Raw genomic sequence first — 27079 nt, forward strand, 5'->3', positions numbered from 1 at the left:
TTAAAAAGTAGTTTTTTCTGTAATTGAGTCTTAGGTTTTTTAATATTAGCCACCATTATAGACAACTAATGTACTTAGAAGCAAAAATAAAACATTTATATACTTAGATTAAAGTTTAAAAATGGGTGTTTAAAAAAAACTTGCTGGGGAGGATTAGGATCGCATGTCTGCCCTCTATGCCATCTTGCCACGCCCCAAACTCCTCGAAGTTATGTGTTTAATGTGAGGAGGGAGAAGGGGAGAAATTTAGAGAAGATATGTAGGGCAACATTTTTTTTTACACAGAGTGCCAGGAACAGGCTGCTGGGGAAAATGGTGGAAACAGATACAATAGTAGAATTTAACTGCCTTTTCTGGAGATAGCAGCTCAGGAGGATAGTGCGGTCAAGCATGGATATGGACATGTACCTCAATTCCCTTTAATCCTTCACACTTCTAAGTATCCTACCATATATAACATCTTCCTTTGTTTAGTTTAGCCTCCTCAAAAATATAACCTCACACTTCTCCAGACTGAATGTGATGTTTATTGCCATATATAATGTAAAGATGCACCAAAATTCTTATTTGCTGCAATGTTTGACTTTTCTGACTAGCTGTCGAATCTTCTTTCAACCTGCAGCACTCTTTCTCGTGATCAACTTGGTTCCCGATATTTTTACTCCCTGCAAACGGTTGAATCAAGGCACCAAATGGCCAGGAATGAGTTGAACAGAACCCCACTTCAATCACCCATTGAGTCACTACAAAATCCATCAGTCAACACATTGTTTCCTGCCACTGAGCCCTTTCAGGTTTGATTTCACAGATAGTTCTAAAATTAGATGGAGCTTTATACTAAATGTCTGATTGTGTGCACAAATTCACTTTGACAATCTTGTTCACAATTAACATTTCTAATTCTGTAATTTATTCTCTAATAGTGAGCCAGGTTTTACATTTTTCAGTTTTGTTATCTGTGCCTCCTTTTACACAAAATCTTGCTTGTGTATTTTAAGGCAGAGATTGACAGGTATTTGATTAGTCAAGGCATCAAGGGTAATGGGGAAAAAGATGGGGGAGTGGGGCTGAGAGGAAGGATGGATCAGCTCATGATTAGAATGGTGGAGCAGATCGATGGGCCTACTTCTGCTCTTAGATCTTGTGATAACAGCAGAGTATGAGGCAATCAAGTCTGTCAAATTCATGACAGTTCCCACGGGAGAAATCCTATTAAACTCTCTCTCTCTCTCTCTCTCTCTCTCTCCCTCTTTCCTTACTACCCTGTAACATCCCTTTTCAAACATGCCCATCAACTCCTCTTCGATCCTTTGTAGTCAATAACCAGCACGAAGGCATAATTTACTGTAGCAAATTAACCTCTGTTGGCCAATGTGAATTTCCCCTCAGTGGAGGTTTAATGGTATTTTGGGATTTGGGAGGAAACCTACACATTTACAGAGAGAACATACAGTCCATACTGATAGCAGATGAGGTCAGAATAAAACCTGGGTCTCTGGAGCAATGAGGCAACAGCATTTACTGCTGCAGCTCCATGTATCACAAACACAAAGTAACATTATATTCCTGTAAATTCATGATAAGATGCTTTATAAATTTGACCTTTACTTGTTTCCAATGAATCCATGGGTTCTGAGACTGAAGGAACAATGGTAGTTCCTCACAGCTGTTAATTGAACCTACTTCCTTTAGAGACCGAGAAAATTATTTTTTAACACGAAGGGCTGGAAGCAGCAGGGGCAACTTTGTATTCAGCAAATGAAAGCACCAACTTTGAAATGAGTCTGGAAATAAGAAAAGTACATTGTGCCTAACTGAGACTTCACTCTGAGTATTAGAACATAAAACATCACAGCACAGTACAGACCCTTCAGTCCACTATGTAAACCTTCTCCACAACAATCTAATTTTTCCCCACCACACAGGCATGACCCTCTATTTTTCTTACATCTATGTACTTATCTTAGAGGTTTTTTTTTAAATGTCTTTATTGTACTTGCCTTCCACCACCAACTCTGTCCAGGCACTACTACTTACCTCTGATATCTCCCCTAAATTTTCCTCCACTCAACTTAAACAGATGTCCTCTGGTATTTTCTATTGTCACCCCAGGAAAAAGGTACTGGCTATCCACCCTATCTAAGCTCTTCATAATCTTATATATCTCAATTAAGTCACCTCTCAATTCTTTGTCACAACGAGACCTTGCACATAGCATTTTGATCTCCTTTTCCAGGGAAGGATAGAGTTCCTGTAGAACAAGTGGAATAAATGTTCACCACTGATTCCTACATGATGGGTCTGTCATATGAGGTGTAGGCTAGAACTCTGTTCTTTAGAGTTTAGAGGAATGAGGGGTGGCTTCAAAAGTCTTAATGGTGGAAGAGTGAAGATGCTAATCCCAGCTGAAGATTCTAGAATATGTTCAGGATCTAAAAAAAAGGGTCACAATTTCAAAATAACTCATAGGTTTTAATTGCATTTAAAGCAAAGATCAATAGATATCAAAGCATCTGGGAATAGGTGTTGAAGTGAAAGATCGGCTATGGATTTTGTTGATTGCTCAAGGAGGTCTGATGGTTTTAGGAGCTCTCTTCCTGCTCCTTTTTCTTACTTTCTCTAACAGATGGTTTCAGTAAAAGGAATCAGGAAGTTATTAGACTGTCAGAACAACCCACCCGGCCCACAAATGTTCTTCACAAAACAAAGCCTAACCCAATCTAATGTATGAATGACTCTGATTTACATGCATTTTGAAAACACCTCATTAGCCATTCATTTGCATCAACCTGCTTCAAAGACCTGATCTTTCTCTAAGCCCTTCCAGGTGGACCTTCCGCCTTGAGGCTGGCGACAGGAGTGGATTTAAAACTGCGAACACACCTTGCATACTTAAATAATAGAAAGTGCAGTAATGATGAAATTTGGCAGGCCCTAGAATGAGCAATAATATGGTAGAAGTTATTGCAATTAATATCTTAACTAAAACACCTTTCTGGGTTGTATTACTAAGGCTATAACATTGCAGATGATCCCAGCATTGCAAGGAAAAGGGAATAGGACCGGTGATCTTAGAAATCAGTCTATGGGGCCATTTTCCACAATATGAAGCTGTGTCACCTACACACGCTTCAAGAAATGTGAGTTGAAAAAGAAATTGTTTGTCTTTTGTTTTCTATGAGGGTTAATTTTCTCATTATAGACCATAGAACATTACACCCCTTCAGCCCACGATATTGGCCTGACCTATATTTACCTCCCTGCCTCAAAGCTCTCTATTTTTCTTTCATCCATGTGTCTGTCAGAGTCCCTTAAATGCCTCTATTGTTCCAGCCTCCTCATTCACCTCTAGCAATGCATGCCAGGCCACCACAACTCTCTGTGTAAAAAAACTTATCTCTGATGTCTCCCCTAAACTCTCCTCCCTTCACTTTTTACCGATGTACTCTGGATGCTACCACCATCCTGGAAAAAAGGTCCTGGCAGTTTACCTTTTCTATGCCTCTCATAATTTTGTTGACCTCTATTAAGTCACCTCTCATCCTTCTTCACTCCAAAGAGAGAAGCCCTAGCTCTGGTAACCTTGCCTTATAAGACATATTTTCCAATCCAGGAAATATCTTTGTAAATCTTCTCTGCACCAGCTCCATATCTTTCACATTATTCCTACTAATGAGGTGACCAGAACTGAACACAATATTCTAAGTGTGGACTTACCAGAGTTTATAGAGCTGCAACATTATCTCATGGCTCTTGAACTCAGCCCCCTAACTAATGAAGCCTACCATACCATAGGCCTTCTGACTTATCCACCTGTGTGGCAGCCTTGAAAGATCTATGGATTTTTGACCCAAGGTCCCTCAGTCTTCCACACTGTTAAGTATCTTAGTATCCACGTACTCTGTCTTCAAGACTGACTTTCCAAAAAGCATCACCTCACACTTATTTGGCTCACCTTTCTGAGAAGAGACTGGTGAATTCTACAAAAGTGAATTTCTGCAATGAGAATGGTCGTAACGCACGAGTCATCTGTTTAAAAATACATGGTTGGTTCCACAATGCTTGACAGATTTTACTTGCATGTTGTTAATTTTTTTGTATCATTTTGTGAATGCTCCCTCATTCTCATGGCACTTTCCTCTGTGATAGAAAATCCAGCTGCTCATCTGAAAGTGTGTGACTCCGGATTTTATGCTCAGATTAAGCTCGACGTGCACTCTCTCTCTGAGAACAATGAAGTGCACAGCCACAGCAGCAGGTCACCAGCCAGACTGGTACTCAGGGACAGAAGGGGAAGGAGAGAGTTCTAAAAATACTATGAACATGACTTTTTCCCTGCTAATGAATACCTATATTATATGTATTAAAGGTATGTTTGAATCTGTTTGTTTGTACATGTGTGCTATTTACTCAACTTCTGTATTAACAATAAGTTGAAAAAAAAAGCTTGTGTTTTTCTATTTAGTTTTAGAGTGAGTTTTGTTGTGTATCTTACATTTTGGAGTGGTGATTTGTGAATTTTGTAACCCACATGTCTGTAACATGGAGTTCATTTGTGTGTGCTTTCCGTAATATGTTCACAGAGAGAGAAAGAGATGAAACTTCCCATTATAATCTCCAAATACAAAGCTTTCAGTTGCCACAATGCTTCCCATCTCCACAATATCCTGCCCTGTCATTCTGCCCACATTTAGAGAAGCAGATCCATGCATTTATTTCATGACTGTGTTGATCTGGTATACAGTGAACAGCTGTTATGACCTTAATGCATCACATTTATCACTTAGATCTGTATCAAGATCATCAATGACTAAGTCAGAGAGAGTGAGAAATCGAGAAGATAGGAAGACAATGATAGAAATAGAGGAAGAAAAGAAGGAATGAGAAGGGAGGAAAGAAAGAATGGAGGGAAGAAGAAATAGGGAGGGATGGAGAAATGAAAGCAAGAAGGGAAAAAAATGTCATCCTCTAACTCCACCCAAGTTTCAACTTGTCCTGTTCACACCCACTCTTGTTTACCATCCATTTCTCCACTTGGACGTGAAAATGTAAACTGTTGATCTTACATAACCTGCTTTAGCTGCCAATTGCCAAAAGCAGTGACGATGTCCAACTTCTTCTTCTCGGTCTGTTCAAACATTTTAAAGGAATTGTGAAATATTTTGGCTTGAAAATTGAAGTATTAATGGCATGTTTCAGTGATGAACTATCTGTGTTAAATAGCTTTTTTTTGTCATTGCCAATGTGAATGAATTTTGACGAACAAGAAAATTGTAATGGCATTACGAGCTGCTGGTCTCCAGGGTCGTGCAAAGCATCACATGTCAGATATCTTGTGATGTTTCTGTGTTTCAGAATAAAACAGCAACTGTTTTAAAAGTAGTATCTGAACCAATGTCCATCCCTCCAAAGCTAAATTATAATTCTATGTGCGGTTCATGTGTTATGAATAAGGTTTTGTGAAGTTACCACTTTGCCTTTTACCTGCAGGATTTGAGCTCTGAATTTAGCCAGACAAATGGAATGGGAGTTTTCTCAGTCCAGCTGTTATTAATGAGGATGCTCTCTGGTGTTGAACTCCAAAGTATAAATTGACTGTAATTTTACTATCTTCACAGAAACATGGAATAATACAGCAATGAAGGAGATCATTTTGTTTGAATTTGTTCCAGCTATTCAAAAGAGCTTTCCAATTGGTCCCATATCTCTGCTTTTTTTTCCTCCAGCCATGAAACTGTTTCTTTTCAAAATTGCATCCAATTTCTTTTACAGTTATTATTGATTCTGTTTCTATTGACTTTTTTTGTAGTGCTTTCTATATCATAGCAATTCACTGTGTAAAAAGAGTGTTTCTCAAATTCCTTCTGGTTCTTAACCCATACCACCCAATAACAAGCAGTGAAATTTCTCCCTACCTACTCTATCAAAACCTTTAATTACCCTAACCACCTTTATTATATTTCCTATTAGCCTTTCAATTACAGAGAGAAGGAGCCTAGTTTTACTATTTACTCCAAAGCTTTTCATCCAACAGTACCTTGGCATCCTCTCCCATCCGCACCCTTACATTGACATCTTCCCTGAAGTATGAACTTATAAAACTCCATGTGGAGCCTCAAAAATGTATTTTCTTTCTTTTATTCCTGTTGCCTTTATCTACAAAGCTGAGAATGCATCTTTTTCATCACTTTGAACTGTCATCTTCAGTGGCATTTAGATTCACCTCTGATTTATTCTTTCATAATCTTTTGGTATTTCATTTATATTGCCTTTCCTAATTATTCCTACCAATGAATAACAACAGTTCCTTACAATAAATGAAAAGAGAAACAGCTGACATGTCAGGTCTGAGATCCTTTCTTCACCAGTTCTGTTTTAGCATTAACTTTTTTTGGTTCCCATTGATGTTCAGTTTTTCCAACATTTTTTTTTTCAGATTTTTCCACATCTGTAGTTTTTTTAAAGTTTTAATTAGATCTCTTAAAGTACTTGAAAGTAAGATGATTGAACAGGAGAATATTTATCAATATAACTTTGTCCAAATACAAAATTTATTCAGCATACATTTCAAAAAGTAAATACCTTGAGGAGAGGCTTGCTGTGTGTGATTCATACACCAGAAATGTGAACATTTTCCTTATAAACAAAGATGTGATTTCACAGCATTGGCACTCAAGGAAAGCCTCTCCCGTGGTGACTTCACGCCACCTAGGATTTTCAACTTCCAACTCTCAATTATAATTTGTCGTTTCTCTTCTGGAGGGCACTTCTCATCACTACCATCACCCAATGACCACAAAGAAGAAGATTTTTGTTTCTTCGTCAACACAAAAGCCCTTCAATTAAATAAATAAAATTATTTTTAGATTATTTGAATACATTCACACAAATTCAAGCACTTAAATATTATTTAGCTGCATTTACTTTTCCTTTTTTTTTAATTTAGAGATACAGCATGGTAACAGGCCCTTCTGCCCCACAACCCCATGCTGCCCACATACACCAATCAACCTACAAACCTCATTTGTTCTTTGAGGGTGGGAGCACCCAGAAGAAACTCTCTCAGACAAGGGCAGAACATAGAAACTCCTTAAATACAGCGTCAGATTTGAGCCCGGGTCACAAGCGCTGTAACCGTAACAATACTAGGTCTCATGGGGTACTTATTTATATTCTTAAAATTAAAATGGGCAAATATGAGTGTATATGTTGCACATCCTCCTGGACACAAAATTCATCCACATAATAGTTAACATAAAACTACATTTAACTTAAAATATCATATTGGGAAATTTGCCCTTTGTTCCACATAAAGTAGAATCTAAATATCTTTATAATTACAGTTTTGACTTCAAACAGTGTCTCTCCCCAATCCTCATTGACACAACTTAAGATCTACAACATTATTAGAAATTAGAATTAATTGGCATTGCTAGTACAGAAATGGCAATATCCCTCTATTGCTAATGGCCTATTAATTAACATAATTATAACAATATAATTTTAAAAGCTAATTTGTTTCATTTGTAATACTACCCTGCTCCTAATTTGAGTAATTAGTTTGTGTGAGAGGAGCAACTGATTCCATTTATGTGTAGTCATTTTCCATTTCCCAGACAGCAAAGGCCTCATAGCAGATGTAATTGGCTTATTGGCTATTATTAGCACATGAACCAAGATACAGATGCTCCTCAACTCTTTCCCGAAGGTGCTGCATCAGTCCCTGCAAGCCTTCTGACTGAACTAAAAGAAGTGATTGACCAAAGAGGCTGCAAAGAATTCGCCTTAAGAGGAATTATCAACATTTATTGGAAAAATCAGTGATTACCTTACTTTAACACCCAAAGTGAAAATGCAAAGGCCATGATGAGATAGGTTTCTGAGATCAAGAAAACATCCTTAACTTTTGAGAGGTCTGTTCAAACTTTGATAATAGCGGGGAAAATGTTGTCCTTGCATCTAGCATTGGGTGTTTTCAAACTCTTCCATTTTCTGCCCAAAGGGAGAGAGGGGAAGAGATAATGATTGGGATGAAATTATGATTGCTGCTTTCCCGATGCAACGGGAGATGTGGTCTGGGCTACATTCACCACTCACTGCAATTTCCTTTGGTCTTAAGCTGAGCAGTCCCCATACCAAACCATGAGCCATCCAGGCAAGGTGTTTTCTATTTTCATCTATAAAATTTAGTAAGAATCATTGGGAACATGCTGGACATGAGATAGTCAAGACATTAGTGTTCTTTTCTTCTGTAGCACCAATATGGTTAGATCAGGATAAATTGTTGGTGATATTTATGCATAGGAACTTAAACCACTCAACCATCTCCACTGCAGCTCCACCAATACAGACAGTGTGTATTCCACCTTCCTTCCTGAACATGATCACCAACTGTCATTAGAGGGAGAGGCATTGTCCTGGATCCATACCAATAAGATCTCTACCTACTTCTTGTTTCTCCTTGGCTCTCATTGTGAATTCATTTGGAGCAGAATCAGAAAACACTGGACTTATGCAGTGCCAGAGGGAAAGAAAAACATGAGGATGTTTCTACTGTATTTTCAGCATTAAAAAACCTTCTTCCAATAGTTAATCCTACATATCACTTACATTTTATGTCCCCATTCAGGACTCAATGGTAAAAGGAACACTTTAACGATCCAATATTTCTTCACTCCCTTCAACCCCACAAAAACATACAGAAAAACGTTTTCTCCACTCTGCCATTTCAATAAGATCATGGCTGAGCTAAACTTGACCTCTGACCAACTTTCCTGACCTATCTGACACACCTCTTGTCTCCTTTGAAGTTCAAGATTGCCTTGGGGTAGAAATATTCAAGAGAGAATCAATTCTTCATCTAATGCGCACACCTTTAATGTGAAGCTAGGCAATCTAGTTCCAGATATCCCCACTTAGATGCCCCCAAAATCTTGTGTTTCAATAAGATTACCTTCCTTCTAACTCTTATAATTTTTAACCTACTCAATTTTCTCTCAACTCTCAACCCAGAAATCAACATGGTGAACTTTTTCTCCAATGCCTGCGATGCAAAGGTATCATTCTTTAAAAACTGTCTATAGCTCTCTAGATGCAATTCTCACCATCAACCTGCAAAACAGCATCAAAACTCTGCACTGTTTCATTTGGGAGGTGCTCCAGTCCTTGGCCGAAACACAGCTCTCACCACATAGAAGGCAAGTTTATGAACAGCTAAAGGCTACTCATTGGCAGTCCAGCATCAACCATTGAAGTTAAAGAGGACATGGCAAACAAAGAAGTTCTCTTGGAAAACAAAGTTTATTTGAAGTGATTTTTTTTCAACCTGTGAAAGCAGGAACATTTCTTCAAAAAGAAACTGCAGTCAATAGAGAATAGTCCCAAATAAATGTTGTTTATAAATCTCATGATAACAATGTTGTTGGGTAAAAACCAATTTCTCCACTCTGGCTGACAACAGAATGAACATTATGCCATTGTGGGCACATCTCCTCCACTCTCTTTGATCAGTGGAAGAGGCTTTAAGGAATTAGAACATAGAACACTACAGCACAGTACAGGCCTTTCAGCCCTCAATCAGCCAACCCATCAGAAAACACTGGGCTTATGCAGTGCCAGAATGAAAAAAAACATGAGGATGTTTCTACTGTATTTTCAGGACAATGCCTCTCCCTCTGGCACTGCATAAGCCCAGTATTTTCTAATACCCCTAATATTTCAGCCTCCACCGCCATTCCTGGCACGGCATTCCAGGCACCCACAACTCTCTGCGTAGAAAATGTCCCTGATGTCTCCCTAAACTTCCCTTCCTTAACTTTGTACAGATGTCGGCTGGTGTTTATTGAAAGGTTTTTTTTAATTCCTCCTTGGTCATAGGTTTCCTTTTTTTGCCTGTCTTTGGAGATTATCAATTTAGAATGGATAAAGGCAGAACCGTCCACTTGGTGAACCAGGCATCATTAATGGGGAGAGGGGGCAAGCAAGCCAGCAAATCATTTATTTGTGTTCCCATCCTGCCTTCCTTGTTTTTCTCTTGCATTTTCTGCCAGATTTCCATGAGGAAATAACCCCATTACTAAACCTTTAAAGGAGTTCAATTGGCTTTCTATTATCTTTATATTTATACAACTCACATCCCAAAGGCCTGTCTGGAGTAATTTAACTCGATCATTAACCCATTAAAAAATGCAAAACTGAATCCACATACTAAAAAGAAATCAGAGCAGATGGCCAATGGCATGGCTCAATTTCACTGAAGAAAGAATAGAGATCCATTTTCTCATTTTCTGAGATGCAAGACATTTTAGACCTTTAAGTACAAGATATATGAACCGAGTTCTGAAGCGACCTTGGGTTCTTCAGCTGTGGTAAACCCAGTTCAATATGTTCATCCATGAAAAGGGAAGTAAGGCTGTTGGCAATATAATATGCAAATTGGTGCTTAGATTATCTTCTCTCCAATGGAAGAGTAATTCTAATTAGTTTGAGCATTCCCAGTCTCCATCAGTATGTTGTCTTTAAAATATCAACAGTGCTCTGGTCTCAAGGAAAAAGGTTAATTAAGAATCTTGTATGTTTTAAAAAGCTGTAATTATCCACCCACACAAGAGGATTTCTTTCAAATATCCCAAAAGAAAGAGTGAAATACATTTGTCTTTTACATTACCACTCTGGGAGGACTGAAAGAGCACACAGGGTAGTGTGTTTAAACTTAACATCAATGTTGCCATTTGTTAACTTGGGAAGAAAGATACCTCATCTCACTCCAAATAAGTGCTTCTCGAAAATGAAAATAACACACAAGATTTATGTTTAAAATTTTTTTTTTATTTTCCACAAAACACTTCAGCAGAATAATTAACTTATCTGTGATGGTACTTGGTATTGTATTTGAATAATTTTCCAGTAAAATTGCAAAAATAAATTAACCTGGAAAATGAGTCAGAACTATATTACAATCTTTTCAGTTTTGCACAACAATTCTAAAGGAATTCAGTCCATGTGTGGAGGCAGTTTATTTGATTGGGGCTGGGCTTGGCTTGGCTTGGGGTGGGAATGAATGAGAGGAGAAAGAACATGGAACACAGAACACAGCACAGTACTGACCCTTCGGCTCTCGTTGTTGTACCTACCAAAAAAAACTAAACCCTTCCTACCTTGTAACCTTCCACTTTTCTTCCATCCATGTGCCTGTCTAAGAGTTTCTTAAATGCCCCTAATGTTTCAGCCTCCACCATCATCTTCAGCAAGGCATTCTAGGCATCCACAACTCTCTGTGTAAAAATCCTAAATTTCCCCTAAATGTTTTCCCCTTCACTTTATACCAATTTCCCTGGAAAAAGGCACTGCCCATCTACCTTAACTATGCCTCTTAGAATCTTGTAGGCATCTATTAAGTAACCTCTCATCCCTTCATGCTCCAACAAGAAAAGTCTTAACTCTGCTAACCTTGTCTCATAAGATTTATTTTCCAATCCAGGCAGCATCCTAGTAAACCTCCTTTCCTATTCATAGTTTCCACATTCTTCCTATGATCGGGTGACCAGAACTGAACATTTCAGCTAGGTCATTTATAAAAATTACAGACCAGGTATCCCAGAACACATCCGAGTGGAACTCCACTCCAAATATAGTTATGTGGCAGCTCACCACAAGGCAGGCGAACCGGCCCCACTTGTAAGCCACGCGGCAGGGCAGCCGGCCAAAATGGCACTGTCGGGGGTTTCAGCTCAGGGCTCAGAAACCCGCTCTTGGGGACCACGTGACGCCCAGGTGACGTCAGCACCCTCCAGCGCGGTTCTCAGCCAGGTCCAGGCTGGGAGTATAAGTGCAGCCCAGCAACCTGCAATAAACTAGTCTGCTCACTGAGCTCCACCCGTCTGGTTGCGTGTGTTATTGCAGGAGCAGTGTAGCTGCCGCTACAATTGGTGACCCCGACTGGTTCAAATGCCTTTGAACCCATCATGAGTGAGCCTGGGATCAGCGCTATAGCTGTGAAACTGCCTGAATTCTGGGTTCAGGAGCTGGAGACCTGGTTCGGCCACGCGGAGGCCCAGTTTCACCTCTGCCAGATTTAATCCAACACGACCAAATTCTACCACGTGGTCACTGCCCTGGACCAGGCCACCGCCAGACACGTGTTGCACCTTGTTCTGCACCCACCCGCCGAGGACAAGTACGAGACCATCAAGCAAATGCTTACCGGGTCCCTTGGACTATCCAGACACCAGCGTGGTGCTCGGGTGCTGCATCTCGACACCCTGGGGGACATGTCCCCAAAGGAACTGATAGACGAGATGCTCGTGCTCATGGGTGAGCACACCAACTGCTCACTTTTCGACCGGATCTTCCTCGAACATGTGCCCGGGGACATCCGCCCGCTGCTGTTTCAGGAGAGCTTCACTGACCCGAGGAAGGTCACCCAGAAGGCCCAAGAGCGATGGCTCGCACGATTCTCGGAAGGCTCAGTGGTCCAGCAGGTCACGAGGCACGGGCATGACCTCACCAAGTCCACCCCTAGTGCTGTGGTAGAGCACCTGGCCCCTGCAGGGGCCCCCAAGAGCATAACCAAGACCACAGCATCCACTTCAGGCCTCTGCTTCTACCACCAGCGCTGGGGAGCCAAGGCTCGGAAGTGTTGTCAGCCCTACTCGTTCCAGGGAAACGACCAGGCTGGCTGCTATTAATGGCTGTGGCGGCTGGCCAAGGACACAGCCTTCTCCCGGCTGGCCGACTTTGGCCTTACCATCAACCCGGCCATGTGCCAGTTCGGGAAAGAGTCCATGCAGTTCCTAGGCCATACCATCACGGCCGAAGGAGCCACACCCGCCGCTGCGAAGGTTGCCGCTATCAGGGAGTTCCCACGCCCAAACAGCCTCAAGGGGCTGCAGGAGTTCGTGGGTATGATCAACTTTTACAACTGCTTCATCCCGGGAGCTGCGAGCATCATGCAGCCGCTGTTCACCCTCATCGCAGCCAAGCACAAGACGCTCGCTTGGAACCCAGAAGCCTGCACCGCATTTGAGGCCACCAAGGACGACCTCGTGAAGGCCGCCATGCTCGCCCACCCGCACACGGACCTGTATATGGCACTCTCTGCTTCGTGACCTGCTGGACCACTGAGCCTTCCGAGAATCGTGCGAGCCATCGCTCTTGGGCGTCAGTGCCGTCCTGGAGCAGCAGGTGAATGGGCATTGGAAGCCACTGGCATTCTTCAGCTGCCTGCTCCGCCTGCCGGAACGCAAGTATCGTGCCTTCGACCGCGTGTTACTGGGCATATACCTGGCGGTGTGGCATTTCCGCTATTTTTTGGAGGGGAGGACTTTTACCATCTTCACCGACCACAAACCCCTCACCCGGGCGCTCGCGATGGCAAAGGATCCCTGGTCGGCCCCGCCAGCAGCATTACCTCTCCTTCGTATCAGAGTTTACCACCGACATTCGGCACAAGGCGGGGAAGGACAATATGGTTGCCGATGCACTCTCGCGACCAGCCATCTGCGCACTGATGCCCGGCCCTGTTTCATGGTTGGGTCACCCGGTTCGGCATCCCGGCTCACCTCACCAGCGATCGGGGTGCCCAGTTCACATTCGCACTCTGGGCACAGCTTGCCAAGAGGTTGGGGATACAGCTACACCACACCATGGCCTACCACCCACAGGCCAATGGACTGGTCGAACGTCTGCACCGCCACCTTAAGTCCGCGCACATGGCCCACCTCACCAGTCCTGACTGGACGGACGAATTGCCTTGGGTGCTCCTGGGCATCCGCTCCACTCCAAAGGAAGATCTGCAGTCATCATCAGCTGAGCTGGTCTACGGTGCACCGGTGGCACTACCTGGTGAACTCATCACTGCACCTCACAATCCCTAGCATTTGCCACACAAACTACTTCCTCACCTCAGGGCACACTTGGACTCCTTCAAACCCCCACCACCACCCAGACATGGTACCCGCCCGTCTCACGTTCCTGGTGAGCTGCTTTCCACGGAGTTTGTTTTCATTCGGTGGGGCCTGATCACGGCACCTCTGCAGCGACCGTACGAGGGGCCGTACAGGGTTATACAGCGTTCTGGCTCGACATTCACGCTGGACTTGGGCGCCAGGCATGAGCTGTTTACCATGGACAGGCTGAAACCAGTGCCCCTGAATCCCACCAAGCCTGTGGTCGTTGCCCAGCCCAAGAAGCGAGGCCGCCTGGCAAAAAAAGACATTGGTGCCAGTTCTGGGGGGGTGGGGGGGAGGCTGTGTGGCGGCTCACCACAAGGCAGGCGAACCGGCCCTGCTTGTAAGCCACGCAGTGGGGCAGCCGGCCAAAATGGCGCCATTGGAGGGGGGGGGTTTCCCTTTCTTCCAGCTCGGGGCTCAGAAGCCCGCGCTGGGGGAACCACGTGACGCCTGGGTGACGTCAGCACCTCCAGCACAGTTCTCATCCAGGTCCGGGCTTAGAGTATAAGTGCAGCCCAGCAGCCTGCAATAAGCCAGCCTGCTCACTGAGCTCAACCCGTCTGGTTGTGTGTGTGTTATTGCAGGAGCAGTGTAGCCGCCGCTACAGCTACAACTTTCATTATCAGAGTGTGGACGAGACAGTTGCTCATGACCAGCATCATGTCATAATGCTGCAGCAGAATGTTCTACTGAGTTGGATCTCGCTACACCAACTTTCTCTTACAAAAATAGTTCAATTACCTCACCTAAAGAGTCATTGCAAAGGTGGCTATGAGCTGCCTTCTTGGGCCTCTACAGTGATTCTGAGGGAGGTATTCACATAGTGCTTTTGGGATGGGAGTTGCCTGATTTACACCCAGTAATGGTGAGGGATAGAGAATACACTTCCCAGTCAGGATGATATGTAAATTAAAAGGAACCTGAAAGTTGTTTCCATACACCTTCTAATGCCCTTGTCCTGAAGGAGATTATGAGTTTGACTGCTGATGTATCAAGTAAGTGCTATGATTTTCCTGCAATCCTAGAGACCAGGTATGTTCTCCCTGTGTCTGCATGGTTTTCCTCCAGGAGCTCTGGTTTCCTCCCACCCTTCAAAACATATGGGGGGGGTGTAGGTCAATTGGGTACAATTGGGCGGCAATGGCTCGTGGAACAAAAGCGCCTGTTACCGTGTTGTATGTCTAAATTTAGACTGTACGCACCACAGCTAATATGTAAAACAATTGGGGTAATTAATATTTATGGCACCAAAATGTGGCTTCATTAGTCTCTAAGGTGCAAGACACCAAGAAATATCTTGAGTTCTCTCCCTGGGCAATATTTTTTCCTCGAGTGGAACACAGAAGTCTGGAGATGCTGTGATGGTAGTAAAAACACAGAAACGCTTAAATAACTCAGCAGGTCTCACAGTGTCCAGAGGAGGTAAAGATATATGACCAACATTTCAGACCTGAGCCCTTCCACAAGGTATGAGTCACCAATGTTTCGCACCTCAGCCCTTCTTCAAGAGGCCTCAGTCCCAAAATGTCATTTATATATCTTTACCTCCTCTAGATGCTGTGAGACCTGCTGAGTTCTTCCAGCATTTCTTAATATTTAGTTCTTGACTAACGTCATTAAAATAGCTTTATCTGGCCTTGAACACCTGGTTGTTGGTGGGACCTTCCAAGGGATAACTTTTGTCAATAGCTATATTACAAGCATTACTACTTTTTTAAATTATATTTTATTTAATTTTTAAGAAAAACATAGATATATATGCATACACACACATACAAAAAGGACTCAATGAATGTATATATGAATATATATAAATATACAAAACAAATTACATCCTTAAAATACACATTAAGCGAGAAAAATCCCCTCCATACCTAAAGAGAAAGGAAAAGAAACAGTGAACAGATGGGGAGAAGAAGAAAAGGGAAAAGTGTTGTCATCAACATTAATACGATCAAAAAGAAATAAAAATACAAATATTAAATTATTAATAAGGGATGTGTAGCGGTACGCTTGGAGGGAGTGGGCAGAACCATTGTGACACAATAAACACAATAGCCTCCTATCTACTGGCAACTAGCCACTAAAGCCGCGAGGCAATAGTAACTCAGCAACACCCGTAGGTCTACTGAAAAGCCCTGGCCTACTCAACATAGCTATGTCGTGAGGTTGTTAGCACTTCAGATGTCATGACACCAAGTCACATGTTGTGTGTCATATTAAGCCTGATAACACCTTCAGGTGTGATCTCGTTATTGTCCCTGACCCGTAAATTGTATCAGTTCAGATGAAAACACTATTCCCATTTTCCATTCAGTGCAAGCCAGACAATTACACTGACATTTATAGATCTTTTAAATCAAATTTATTTTCAATATGTCTTATTCTGCATCTTCATCCCTTTGTTAATAAACTGTACTCTCTATTTTGCACCTTTTCCTTCATTTCTGAAGCACCACCTCTGCTCCCATCTTGCTCCATTTTTGTACTTGCTTAGGAACAATTATGTCACCAACACATCCCAGTTCCAACAAAAGTTTGCTGACCTGTTCATTTGTTCTTCTCTTCACAAAATCTGTCTGCCCCAGGGAATATTTCCAAAATTTTCTGCTTTTATTTCTGTAATTTAAAAAATATGCTGTATGTCTAGCTGAAAGTAATAGTAATTTGAAAAATGTATTCATTGCATAAAGTATCACCAGTGGATAATGATTTAAAAAGGACAGTCCATGAAGTCAACAGCAAGTACTATCACAGTTTCACTGCTTTCAAGCAAGACAACACAATAAATGAGTGCATATTGAAGAGTATTCACTTCTCAAATGAACAAAGGATGGCCTTTCCTTGCCTTCTACTTTGTTCTTATATACCCATTTGGTTAATAAATCATTTTAAACCTCTACCAATCTGTTGTGATACAGATACTATAATCTGCAAAGTAAATGAAGTTTTATGATCCCAGCTTGTTTCTCCCATTCCACAATATTCAACCCAACATGAGGAGAGACATCACGTGCTGTGGTAGAGCCAGGAAGTGGAAATCTGACTCACCCTATAATTAGTTTAAAAAGTGCAAAATAAGCAAAGCATATTTAACCAAACTTGTCAAAACTGCTTAAGAATTGCTTTACAATGATCTAACTGTGGAGATATGTAATTACACCACTCGGTCACCAGGGGTCATCCTGCTGACCTTGTATATAAAGCAGTCCAGAGCTACTGTCTAGCCTTCCAGGTTCATCTTGCAGAGAGACAAGACCTCTTAGTGTACATATTGGTTTATTAAAGCTGACTTATACTCGCACTGCTAGTGTGGTTATTGTCAGTACAATTTAATAAACTAATATGATAGCTACTAGGATCGAAGCTGCTTCTACTCCAATGCACATTCCCGACCACCTGGAGACTCTTCCTGAAGAATGGAATCCGGGGACGACTAGCACGCGCATGCATCCGAGGACAGGGACACTGAGGGATCACTGTACTGGAATCGTGGTGGAATGTGGGGAAGACTACAGAAGTACAATAGGGCAGGTAAGAAAAAGGCAAGAGCCCTGCCTACCCGTGGGTTCGCCGGTACAGGCACCGCTGACCCTAAACCCCGGTCCAATCAGAAAAGGGCCACAAGCGCGGGTGGAAGGATCTCCACATGTTGTGCTCCCGATCGCCACTTTTGTGCAGAAATCCCGAACACTCCAGAGCCAAGGAAAGCAGACACCACTACCGTCACTCCCCCAGCACCAGTTTCCCCAGTACCATGGAGACCTGTCGCTACCACTGGGATCCCTCTAAGCCCACTGCAAATGTCCCAAAGCCAGAGACTCAGTCAACAGCCCCAAGCACCAGATTGCTCCTCCAGCAGAAACAAGCCCCACAGAGGCTCTACCAGCAGCTCCCAGTACCCCAGGGTCCACCCTTGCTACACCTAAGGGACCAGAGACTGCAGCTTAGCCATGTGCTGCAACCAGACAGGCTGGAGCTCGACTCCAGAAATCCCGGAGCCGGCACGCACTTCGGCCGTTGGTAGAGATGCTTTCTGAATTACGTGGAGAGTGCTGAGGCATCAGATAAAGAGCTATTAATGCTCCTGTTAGCACAGCTGGGAGACCACCCTTATACAGGATGCCAGGTCCTACCAAGAGGCAATGAGCATTTTATAGAGGCATTACAGTAAGGGGCATAGTACAGACTCATGACCAGGTCACAACAAACAGGGGAGTCTGCCAGAGACTTTATACATTCTTTTCTTTGGCTTGGCTTCGCGGACGAAGATTTATGGAGGGGGTAAATGTCCACATCAGCTGCAGGCTCGTTTGTGGCCTGGTGAGAGGCTGCAGCTTTAAAGCAGTGTCAGCTCAGGAGTATGCGGAGGACTTTATTAGGGACAGAATTGTTGCAGGCATACGGTCCACTGAGACGAGACATCGATTGCTGGAGAAAGGAATGGTGGGGCTAGATTCGGCAGAGACTATTGCAGAAGCTTTAGAAAGCACCAGGAAAGAATTGGAGGAGTACTCACAGGACCTTGGGGCTAGGACAAACGTCACACTGCTGGACTCTCTAGCCCCACGAAAAGAAAAGTTTGCTGCCTCACAGGAATTCACAGCAGCAGCAGCACCTTGAGGGTCCCAAATGCTTTTCTGTGGACAAAGAAAGCACCCAGAGCCCTCTGCCCTGCCAGAGAAAATGTCTGTTCCAACGGTGGAAAACACGGGTATTATGCAAATCTCTGCAGAAGCCCCAAGGCCCATTTTCATGCTAATGAGAGGTGGGAAAGCTCTTCTTTCTCCACATACAAACAGAAGAAGAAGAAGAATGCCATGTGCAGCCAGCCATCTTGGACAAATGCTACGGAGCAGAGGACACAGTCTTCAGGAGATGAATTTGACACCGAGTACTATCGGATGGAAGGACACGAAGGACACACCAGACTTGCTTCCCTACGCATGAATCAGGCGAGTCCACACAATTTATCTGATGCCACTGTGTGCATCAAAATTAATGACGTGAGGGTAAATTGCTTAATTGATAGTGGAAGCACTTGAAGTTTTATTGCCCAGGGGTTAGTCAACCACTTTGCCCTCCCCACAAACCCGAGTGAGCACCAGATCCCGTTAGCAGCCAGCAACCTTGTGGCTGAGGTAAAACAGTTTTACAGGATTACTCTAGAAATCCAGGGCACAAAATACGAAGGGTTCAAATTACTAGTATTCCCTCACCTCTGTGCCCCGGTACTATTGGGATTAGATTTTCAGTGCCAGTTAGAAAGCATTACAATAGTGCACAATGGGCCTCACCCCTCACTACGCCTTACAAAGAAACAACACTGCAGCCTGTCTGTCCTGAATATAGAACCCCCTCCACTGTTCACACACCTGACCCCAGAATGCACACCAATAGCCACAAAGAGCAGGAGGTACAGCCCGAGGGACAGAGCATTCATTAGGACAGAGGTCCGCAGGCTACTACAGGAGGGCATCATAGAGCTGAGCACCAGCCCCTGGAGAGCCCAGGTGGTTGTAGTAAAGTCAGGAGAAAAACTGCGCATGGTAGTAGATTACAGCCAGACAATCAACAAATTTACACAACTAGATGCCTACCCCCTGCCACGCAAAGCAGACATGGTCAGCAATGTTGTGCAGTATAAGATATAAGTTGTTATCCACCATAGATCTGAAGGCAGCATAACACCAACTACCCATTAGAAACAGCGATCGCATTTGAGGCAGACAGGCTGTATCAATTTCTGTGACTCCCCTTCGGTGTCACCAATAGAGTGTCCCTGTTTCAGAGAGAAATGGACCAAATAGTAGATGAGTTCCAACTGAAAGCGGTGTTTCCCTACTTAGACAACGTGACAATCTGCAGCCACACTCAGGAATCTTTCAGGCAGCCGAGGAAAGGAACCTAACATACAACAGGGACAAATGCGTCTTTAGCGCCAGGAAGTTGCCAATCCTGGGCTACATAGTGCAGAACGGGGACATCAGCCCAGACTCAGCCCATATGTGCCCACTCCTAGACCTCCCAGTGACACACACGCTGAAAGCACTAAAAAGGTGTTTGGGACTGTTCACTTACTAAGCCCAATGGCTCCCCAACTACGCCGACAGGGCCTGCCCACTTATAAAAGCTTCAGTTTTTCCACAGTGCCCAGCAGCCACCAGAGCATTCAGGGACATTAGGGACCATATCGCTAAAGCTACCATGCGGTCCATAGATGAGTCAATCCGGTTTCAAGTACAAACAGATGCATCCAATGTGGCTCTGACAGCCACCCTAAACCAAGACGGGTGACCGGTGGCCTTTTTCTCATGAACCCTACAGGGGTCAGAGGTAAGACACTCAGCAGTAGAGAAGGAGGCCCTAGCCATTGTGAAAGCAGTAAGGCACTGGCAACATTATCTGGCGTGCAAACACTTCACCCTCGTCATGCACCAATGGTCTGTTCTGTGGCTTTTATGTTCGATAACCAGAACAGGGGGAGAAATAAAAACGACAAAATCCTGCCTGGCGAGGAGTCACGCGATGGAGTAGTGGCCGGACGGTGAACTCCAGCCCTCTCCAGAAAAGTCGGGAAAAACAAGAGAAAACACAAAGGCACAGAAATAAAAGTTACAGAAAAGTGAGTATAAAGGTGGAAAGAGGATGGCGACAAAAAAAGAAAAGTCGAAAGCAACGGTAAGAAGAGAGGAAGAGAAGACAAAGGAGGAAAAAGGTGAAGGCCTTACCTGTCCGAAGAGGCCCGCTGCGGAGAGAGAAACCCGCTCCCTCAGGTCGGTAAATAATGGACTACAAAAATGGCTCGCAGAGCCGAGTAAAAGTGCGCAACCGCGCATGCGCGACGTTTCGCGCATGCGCGATGCGAATGAAAAAAAACACACCGACGGGAGGGGGGACCAGCTGGGGAGTCGATCTCCACAGCCGGCAACGACAGCTGCAGAACACCTGCAGCAAGAAGAGACCACAGAAGACAATAGAAACAAGATAGAAGAGGAGGAAAGGGCAACAAAGAAACAACAGATGGTCAACCCAGAGGAAGAAGAAGAGGAAGAGTATGGTGAAATAGAAGAAGAAAAGAGAGGCAAGGTAAAGGATATACTTGCTCTTATTAGAGGATACATGGAATCATTTAAAGAATGGCAAACACAGGAATTTAAGGATTTAAGAAAAAGAATAAACAACACAGAGGAGAAAATAATTAAAATGGAGATGACCTTAACAGAAATGGGAAAGAAAATGGACAAGATGGAAGAGCGGGCAGTAGCAGCAGAAATGGAGGTAGAAGACTTAAAAAAGAAATTGGAGAAATCTAATAAAAAAACTAAAGAGACACAAGAACTACTAGCTCAAAAAATAGATACAATGGAAAACCATAACAGAAGAAATAACATAAAGATAGTGGGCCTTAAGGAAGATGAAGAAGGCAAGAATATGAGGGAGTTTATAAAAGAGTGGATCCCTAAGACCCTAGGATGTCCAGAACTACAGCAAGAATTGGAAATAGAAAGGGCACATAGAGTATTGGCCTCTAAACCACAACCACAACAAAAACCAAGATCTATTGTAGTAAAATTCCTAAGATATACTACAAGAGAAAAGGTACTGGAGAAGACAATGGAAAAAGTAAGAGAGGGCAACAAACCACTGGAGTATAAAGGGCAAAAAATCTTCATTTATCCAGATATAAGTTTTGAACTCCTAAAGAAGAGAAAAGAGTTCAATACAGCAAAGGCGATTTTATGGAAGAAAGGGTATAAATTTATACTAAAGCATCCAGCGGTATTGAAAATATTTATTCCAGGACAACAAAACAGACTATTCTCAGATCCAGAAGAAGCACGAAAATTTGCAGAACAATTACAAAAATAGACTGAGGGAGGAAGACGGGTAATGAGAGTTAAGATGATCACAATTGATATGTATGTGGGTAAAGACAAAAATAGACTGAGGAATGAAGACGGGTAATGAGAGTAAAAATGATCACGATTGATATGTATGCGGGTAAAGAGGTATAAGAGTGAATAGAGACAAGGAGCATACGTGAATGTATCTGTACTTAGAGGAAAATATAGATAGTATAGACAAGAATTAATAAGGGAAGGTAATGGAATAGAGAGAATAAGGAGGGAATTAAAAGAGTGACCTTTGTGACATATGAAAAGTGAAATCTTTTCTGGGGGAGGCGGGGTGGGGGGAAATAGCGGTCACTGCAAAATCAGTTGACGCTTGCGAGTGGATTCGCAAATCCAAATGGAGAGGGGAGATGTGGTTGTCCGACAAGGGATAAAGGACAACTCAGGAGGTGAATGGGAGATTGGGAATAAATAAGATAGAAATAGGAGAATAAGGAAAATGTTGGATGTTGTAGGAATGTTGTCTTATAAAGAGTTGAAAATAAGAAAACAGAAATGGAAAAGGAGGAAAGGTAATGATGGAAAAACGGAAAGAGAAGATAAACAAAATATAAAAGGGCTACGCTGAACTATATGTCTTTAAATATTAATGGAATACATAACCAAATTAAAAGGAAGAAACTACCAAATTTAAATGAATAAATGTATTCCATTAGAAAAAATAACATATTGGTCAAGAAATAATATTGAAATATTCGAACAAGTATAGGAGCCTTACATTAAATACAATAGCGAAAACCTACCGGGGACAAACATTACCTAAGTTGATGGAAGGAGAAGGAAAGAAAAGAATGGACTCAGTAGAATTTCTGGTGTAATTTTGTTGAATGACAACATTGTCTGACTGGATTAATGCAACCTAGATTGTATACCTAAAATGGATGAGAGGGGGGGTGGGGGGGTGGTTTGGGAGGAAAGGGGGGGGGGAGAAAAAGTCACTGTATATGTGTGAAAAAGAAATTGTGTATATCATGGCTAATGTGATTTATGGTGTGAAAAATAAAAAAATTAAAAAAAAAAAAAAAAAAAAAAAAAAAAAAATCCTGCCTGGCAGTTAGAATTGTCTATATTTAACTATGACATTCTATACTGCCCCGGGAGACTCAACGAGCCCCCGGATGCGCTGTCCAGAGGCACTTGTGCCATCCTTAACCACACGTCCCAGCTGCATAATGAGCTGGGCCACCCAGGGATCGCTAGACTGTTTCCTTTCATTAAAATCCAAAACCTCCCATTTTCGGTAGAGGAAGTGAGGTCAGTGAACAAGAGCTACCCCATCTGTGCAGAATGCAAACCGCAGTTTTACCGGCCAGGCAAAGCCACCCTGATAAAAGCTACCAAACCTTTTGAGCGCCTCAGCCTTGATTTTAAAGGCCCGCTCCCGTCCAATAATAGAAATGTCTATTTTCTAAACGTAATAGATGAATATTCCCATTTCCCCTTCGCAATCCCGTGTTCTGATGTATCAGCAGCCACTGTTATAAAATGCCTCCAACCCATCTTCAGCATATTTGGGTACCCAAACTACATACACACAGACAGGTGTGTTGCATTATTCATGTCACCTAAAAGAGGGAAGACCATTGCTGGCCTGTCGCGAACACAGACAGAACAATGACAAGACAAAGAAACAAGGCCTACCATCTTTATGGATCCAGGAGATGAGATGAGAGCCCCCTATGGGGGCCATCCGAGATGGACCACAGTGCCATCACAGTCGATTCTCCAGGGTGATGGCATCAAAGACGAAGATGCCGAACTGCGCATGTGTGAGAAGATGTGAATTTGCAGACCAGAAGAGCTCCAAGATGTTGCTGGAGCCAGCAGCATTTTTGCTGGCTCAGATACATACCAAGTGTTATTTCGAGAACAAGAAGAAATTTCTTTATTTGACTCATAGGCCAGCGATGAAGAGAAAGAAGAGGAAGAAGGTCAAGGAGGAAGTAACAAAGCAGATAAAAGTTTCTAAATATAGAGGTAGGAAACTTAAAATGCTACTTAAAATGCTACAGATTGTACAAATTCTGAGCTATTAAAGTAATTGAGGGAAATGAGAACATATATGAAAAAATTCAGATAAACAGATGAAGAAATACTTTCCTATTGTACATAAATTGCAAATTAAATTGGATAATGTAGATGAAAGAGTTAAAACTGTGGAGGCCGGTATGGAGGAGGGACAGGATAGATGGTGAGAATGGAAAATGAGACTGATACATAGGCCATTAAAAAGAAGCAACTTTGGGGAATAATTGATTTACTAGATAACTTTAGTGGAAGAAATAATATTAAAATTGTTGGTCTTGAAAAAGGTGATGATTGATGATTTTTTTCAATGATGGATTCCAGAGATCCTGGGACCAGATAAATTTGAAAATATTATTGCAATTGAAAGGGCGAATAGAACTTCGAGACCCCGGCCTCCATCAGATCAGACACCAATGTCTCTACTGATAAAATGTCTTCGTTATCAAAACAGAAAATATCGGCTCTGGCAGCACAAGATGTCAAAGACAAACAAAGTCCATTGGAATTTCATGGAACAACAATATTTTTCTAACCTGATACAAGCTTGGAATTGCTGAAGAGAAGGAAAGAATTTAATATGGTGAAGCCCGTTTTATGGCAAAAAAGGCTACAGATTTGTTTTGCACCATCTTGCCACCTTGAAAATTTTCTTGCATGGAGGACAGAACAAGTTCTTTACCGATCATGTTTGTGCAGAAGACTTTGTTGAAACACTGCCAGCTAATCAGCAAAAGGGAGTTTGAAAATGCTTTGATTAATACAGTGATTTTTTTTAATGTTTACTTTCTGCATAGACAAAATTGATACATGGTGAACATCCAGGATGATAGGAGGAGTTATGGACTGACTACTAATGCCTCATGTGTGTATCTGTGGCAGATACCACAACCTGCAAACTGGAGAGGAGTAATGTTATGTATTATTTAAACAACATTAAATGGGAGGATCTTTGCTGTTTTTATTTTCATTTTTGAATATTATAATTATTATAAAGTTAAACTGATCATATATAATTCTTCTTTATTTTTCCTACCTGGATTGCCGAAGAGGACGTCCCTTAACATGATAAACAATGAATTCTTGGACAGCTGAGGAGGTTCAGGGGGAGAGGTGAAGTGGAAATGTCATTGGATTTGGACTAAATTAAATGTCAATGAGTAATATACTGAGCTTTCTAAGTTTTAATGTTAATGGACTAAACAAACATGTGAAGAGGAAGAGAATATTGACATTAAAAAAATGAAAGTAGATGTAACCTTTTTTTTACAAGAGACACATTTAATTGAAACAGAACATCAAAATTAAAAAGAGACTGGGTGGGATATGTCACAGCTTTTTCATTTAATTCAAAAGCAAGGGGAGTGGCAATCTTGATAAAGAGACTCTTCCAGTCACAATACAAAATATAGTGATTGACCCTCCAGGAAGATATGTTATAGTACATTGTCACTTTTTTTTCCAGAATTCTGGACCATTTTGAAAATATATATGTGCCAAATGTGGATGATGAAAAATTTATACAAGAAACATTTCTTAATCTGGCAGGAGCACATCAGAATATTTTAATAGCTCAGATTTCAATTTTTATCTAGATCCAGTTTTAGATAGATCAATAGATCATTAACAAGGGCAAAGGCAGTGAAAGCCACTTTGACATTAATGAAGGAATTGAATTTAATAGACATATGGAGAAGAATTCACCCAAGAATGAGAGATTATTCTTTTTATTCAAACAGACATGATTCATATTCAAGGATAGATTTACTTTTAATATCGACTCATCTCCAAGATAAAATTAATCAAGTTGACTATAAAGAAAGAACTTTATCTGATCATTCATCTTTATTAATTACATTTACAATATTAGATGAAGAAGAATCAATTTATAGATGGATATTTAACTCAAAGTTATTAAAACTCCTGTTCGGCTCCGAATCATGGGTCCTCTACCGGCACCACCTACGGCTCCTAGAACGCTTCCACCAGCGTTGTCTCCGCTCCATCCTCAACATCCATTGGAGCGCTCACACCCCTAACGTCGAGGTACTCGAGATGGCAGAGGTCGACAGCATCGAGTCCACGCTGCTGAAGATCCAGCTGCGCTGGATGGGTCACGTCTCCAGAATGGAGGACCATCGCCTTCCCAAGATCGTATTATATGGCGAGCTCTCCACTGGCCACCGTGACAGAGGTGCACCAAAGAAAAGGTACAAGGACTGCCTAAAGAAATCTCTTGGTGCCTGCCACATTGACCACCGCCAGTGGGCTGATAACGCCTCAAACCGTGCATCTTGGCGCCTCACAGTTTGGCGGGCAGCAGCCTCCTTTGAAGAAGACCGCAGAGCCCACCTCTCTGACAAAAGGCAAAGGTGGAAAAACCCAACACCCAACCCCAACCAACCAATTTTCCCTTGCAACCGCTGCAATCGTGTCTGCCTGTCCCGCATCGGACTGGTCAGCCACAAACGAGCCTGCAGCTGACGTGGACTTTTTACCCCCTCCATAAATCTTCGTTCGCGAAGCCAAGCCAAAGAAAGAAGATTAAAAATACCATATTTTTGTGATTTGTTAGAAGACAAATTCAAATTTTTCTTGAGACTAATTCTAATTCAGTTAATAATAAATTTATTTTATGGGATGCGATGAGTACACTTAAGAGGACAAATTATAAGTTACACCTGAACTTGTAAAATTAAGAAGGACTATATGAAAATATTAGCTCAATTGCAAAAAAGAGAACATTTTTAGAAATAGTTCTGCATAAATGGACCTTCAGGGAAAAATGTAGAAGGCTTGTAAATAAGAAACTTCAGTATAATACATTACAAACATATAGAACAGAGAAAGCAATAATGAGAGCTAAGCAAAGATATTATGAATTAGGTGAAAGAGCCCATAAGGTCTTCGCTTGACAGATGAAAACAGAACAAGTTTCAAGAACAATTAATGCAATTAAATTAGAATTGAATGCAACTACCTAAAAAACCTCAAGAAATCAATGTAGCTTTTAAACAATTTTATTCTCGGTTATATAAATTGGAGTCACAGAGAGATGATAATTAAATAGAAGAGTTTTGTCACAAATAAGGTTACCGATGTTAACTTTACAAGAGCAGATGGAGTTGGATGCCCCTTTCACCCTAAAGGAGTGGGGGAAGCATTGAGCTCATTACAAAGTAATGAATC

General features: G+C 42.1%; 2 long non-coding RNA genes across 3 annotated transcripts in view; one reads left to right on the forward strand and one right to left on the reverse strand.

Annotated features, from left to right (window-relative positions):
- Nucleotides 1-626: 626 nt before the first annotated feature.
- On the forward strand, nt 627-5382 carry LOC138756291 (uncharacterized). 2 transcript variants are annotated; one of them, XR_011352954.1, is made up of 3 exons: nt 627-794; nt 3014-3140; nt 4150-5382. It is a non-coding gene; the product is annotated as an uncharacterized lncRNA (long non-coding RNA). The 2 variants fall into 2 exon arrangements; XR_011352955.1 differs by lacking the exon at nt 3014-3140.
- A 1210-nt stretch (nt 5383-6592) lies between these two features.
- LOC138756292 (uncharacterized) overlaps nt 6593-27079 on the reverse strand; it is a 42218-nt gene continuing 21731 nt past the window's right edge. The window contains exon 4 of the long non-coding RNA XR_011352956.1: nt 6593-6836. This is a non-coding gene — a long non-coding RNA (uncharacterized lncRNA). The remainder of the gene's footprint in view (nt 6837-27079) is intronic.

This window comes from Narcine bancroftii, chromosome 3 (assembly GCF_036971445.1).
Source record: "Narcine bancroftii isolate sNarBan1 chromosome 3, sNarBan1.hap1, whole genome shotgun sequence".
In the NCBI taxonomy this organism is placed as follows: domain Eukaryota; kingdom Metazoa; phylum Chordata; class Chondrichthyes; order Torpediniformes; family Narcinidae; genus Narcine; species Narcine bancroftii.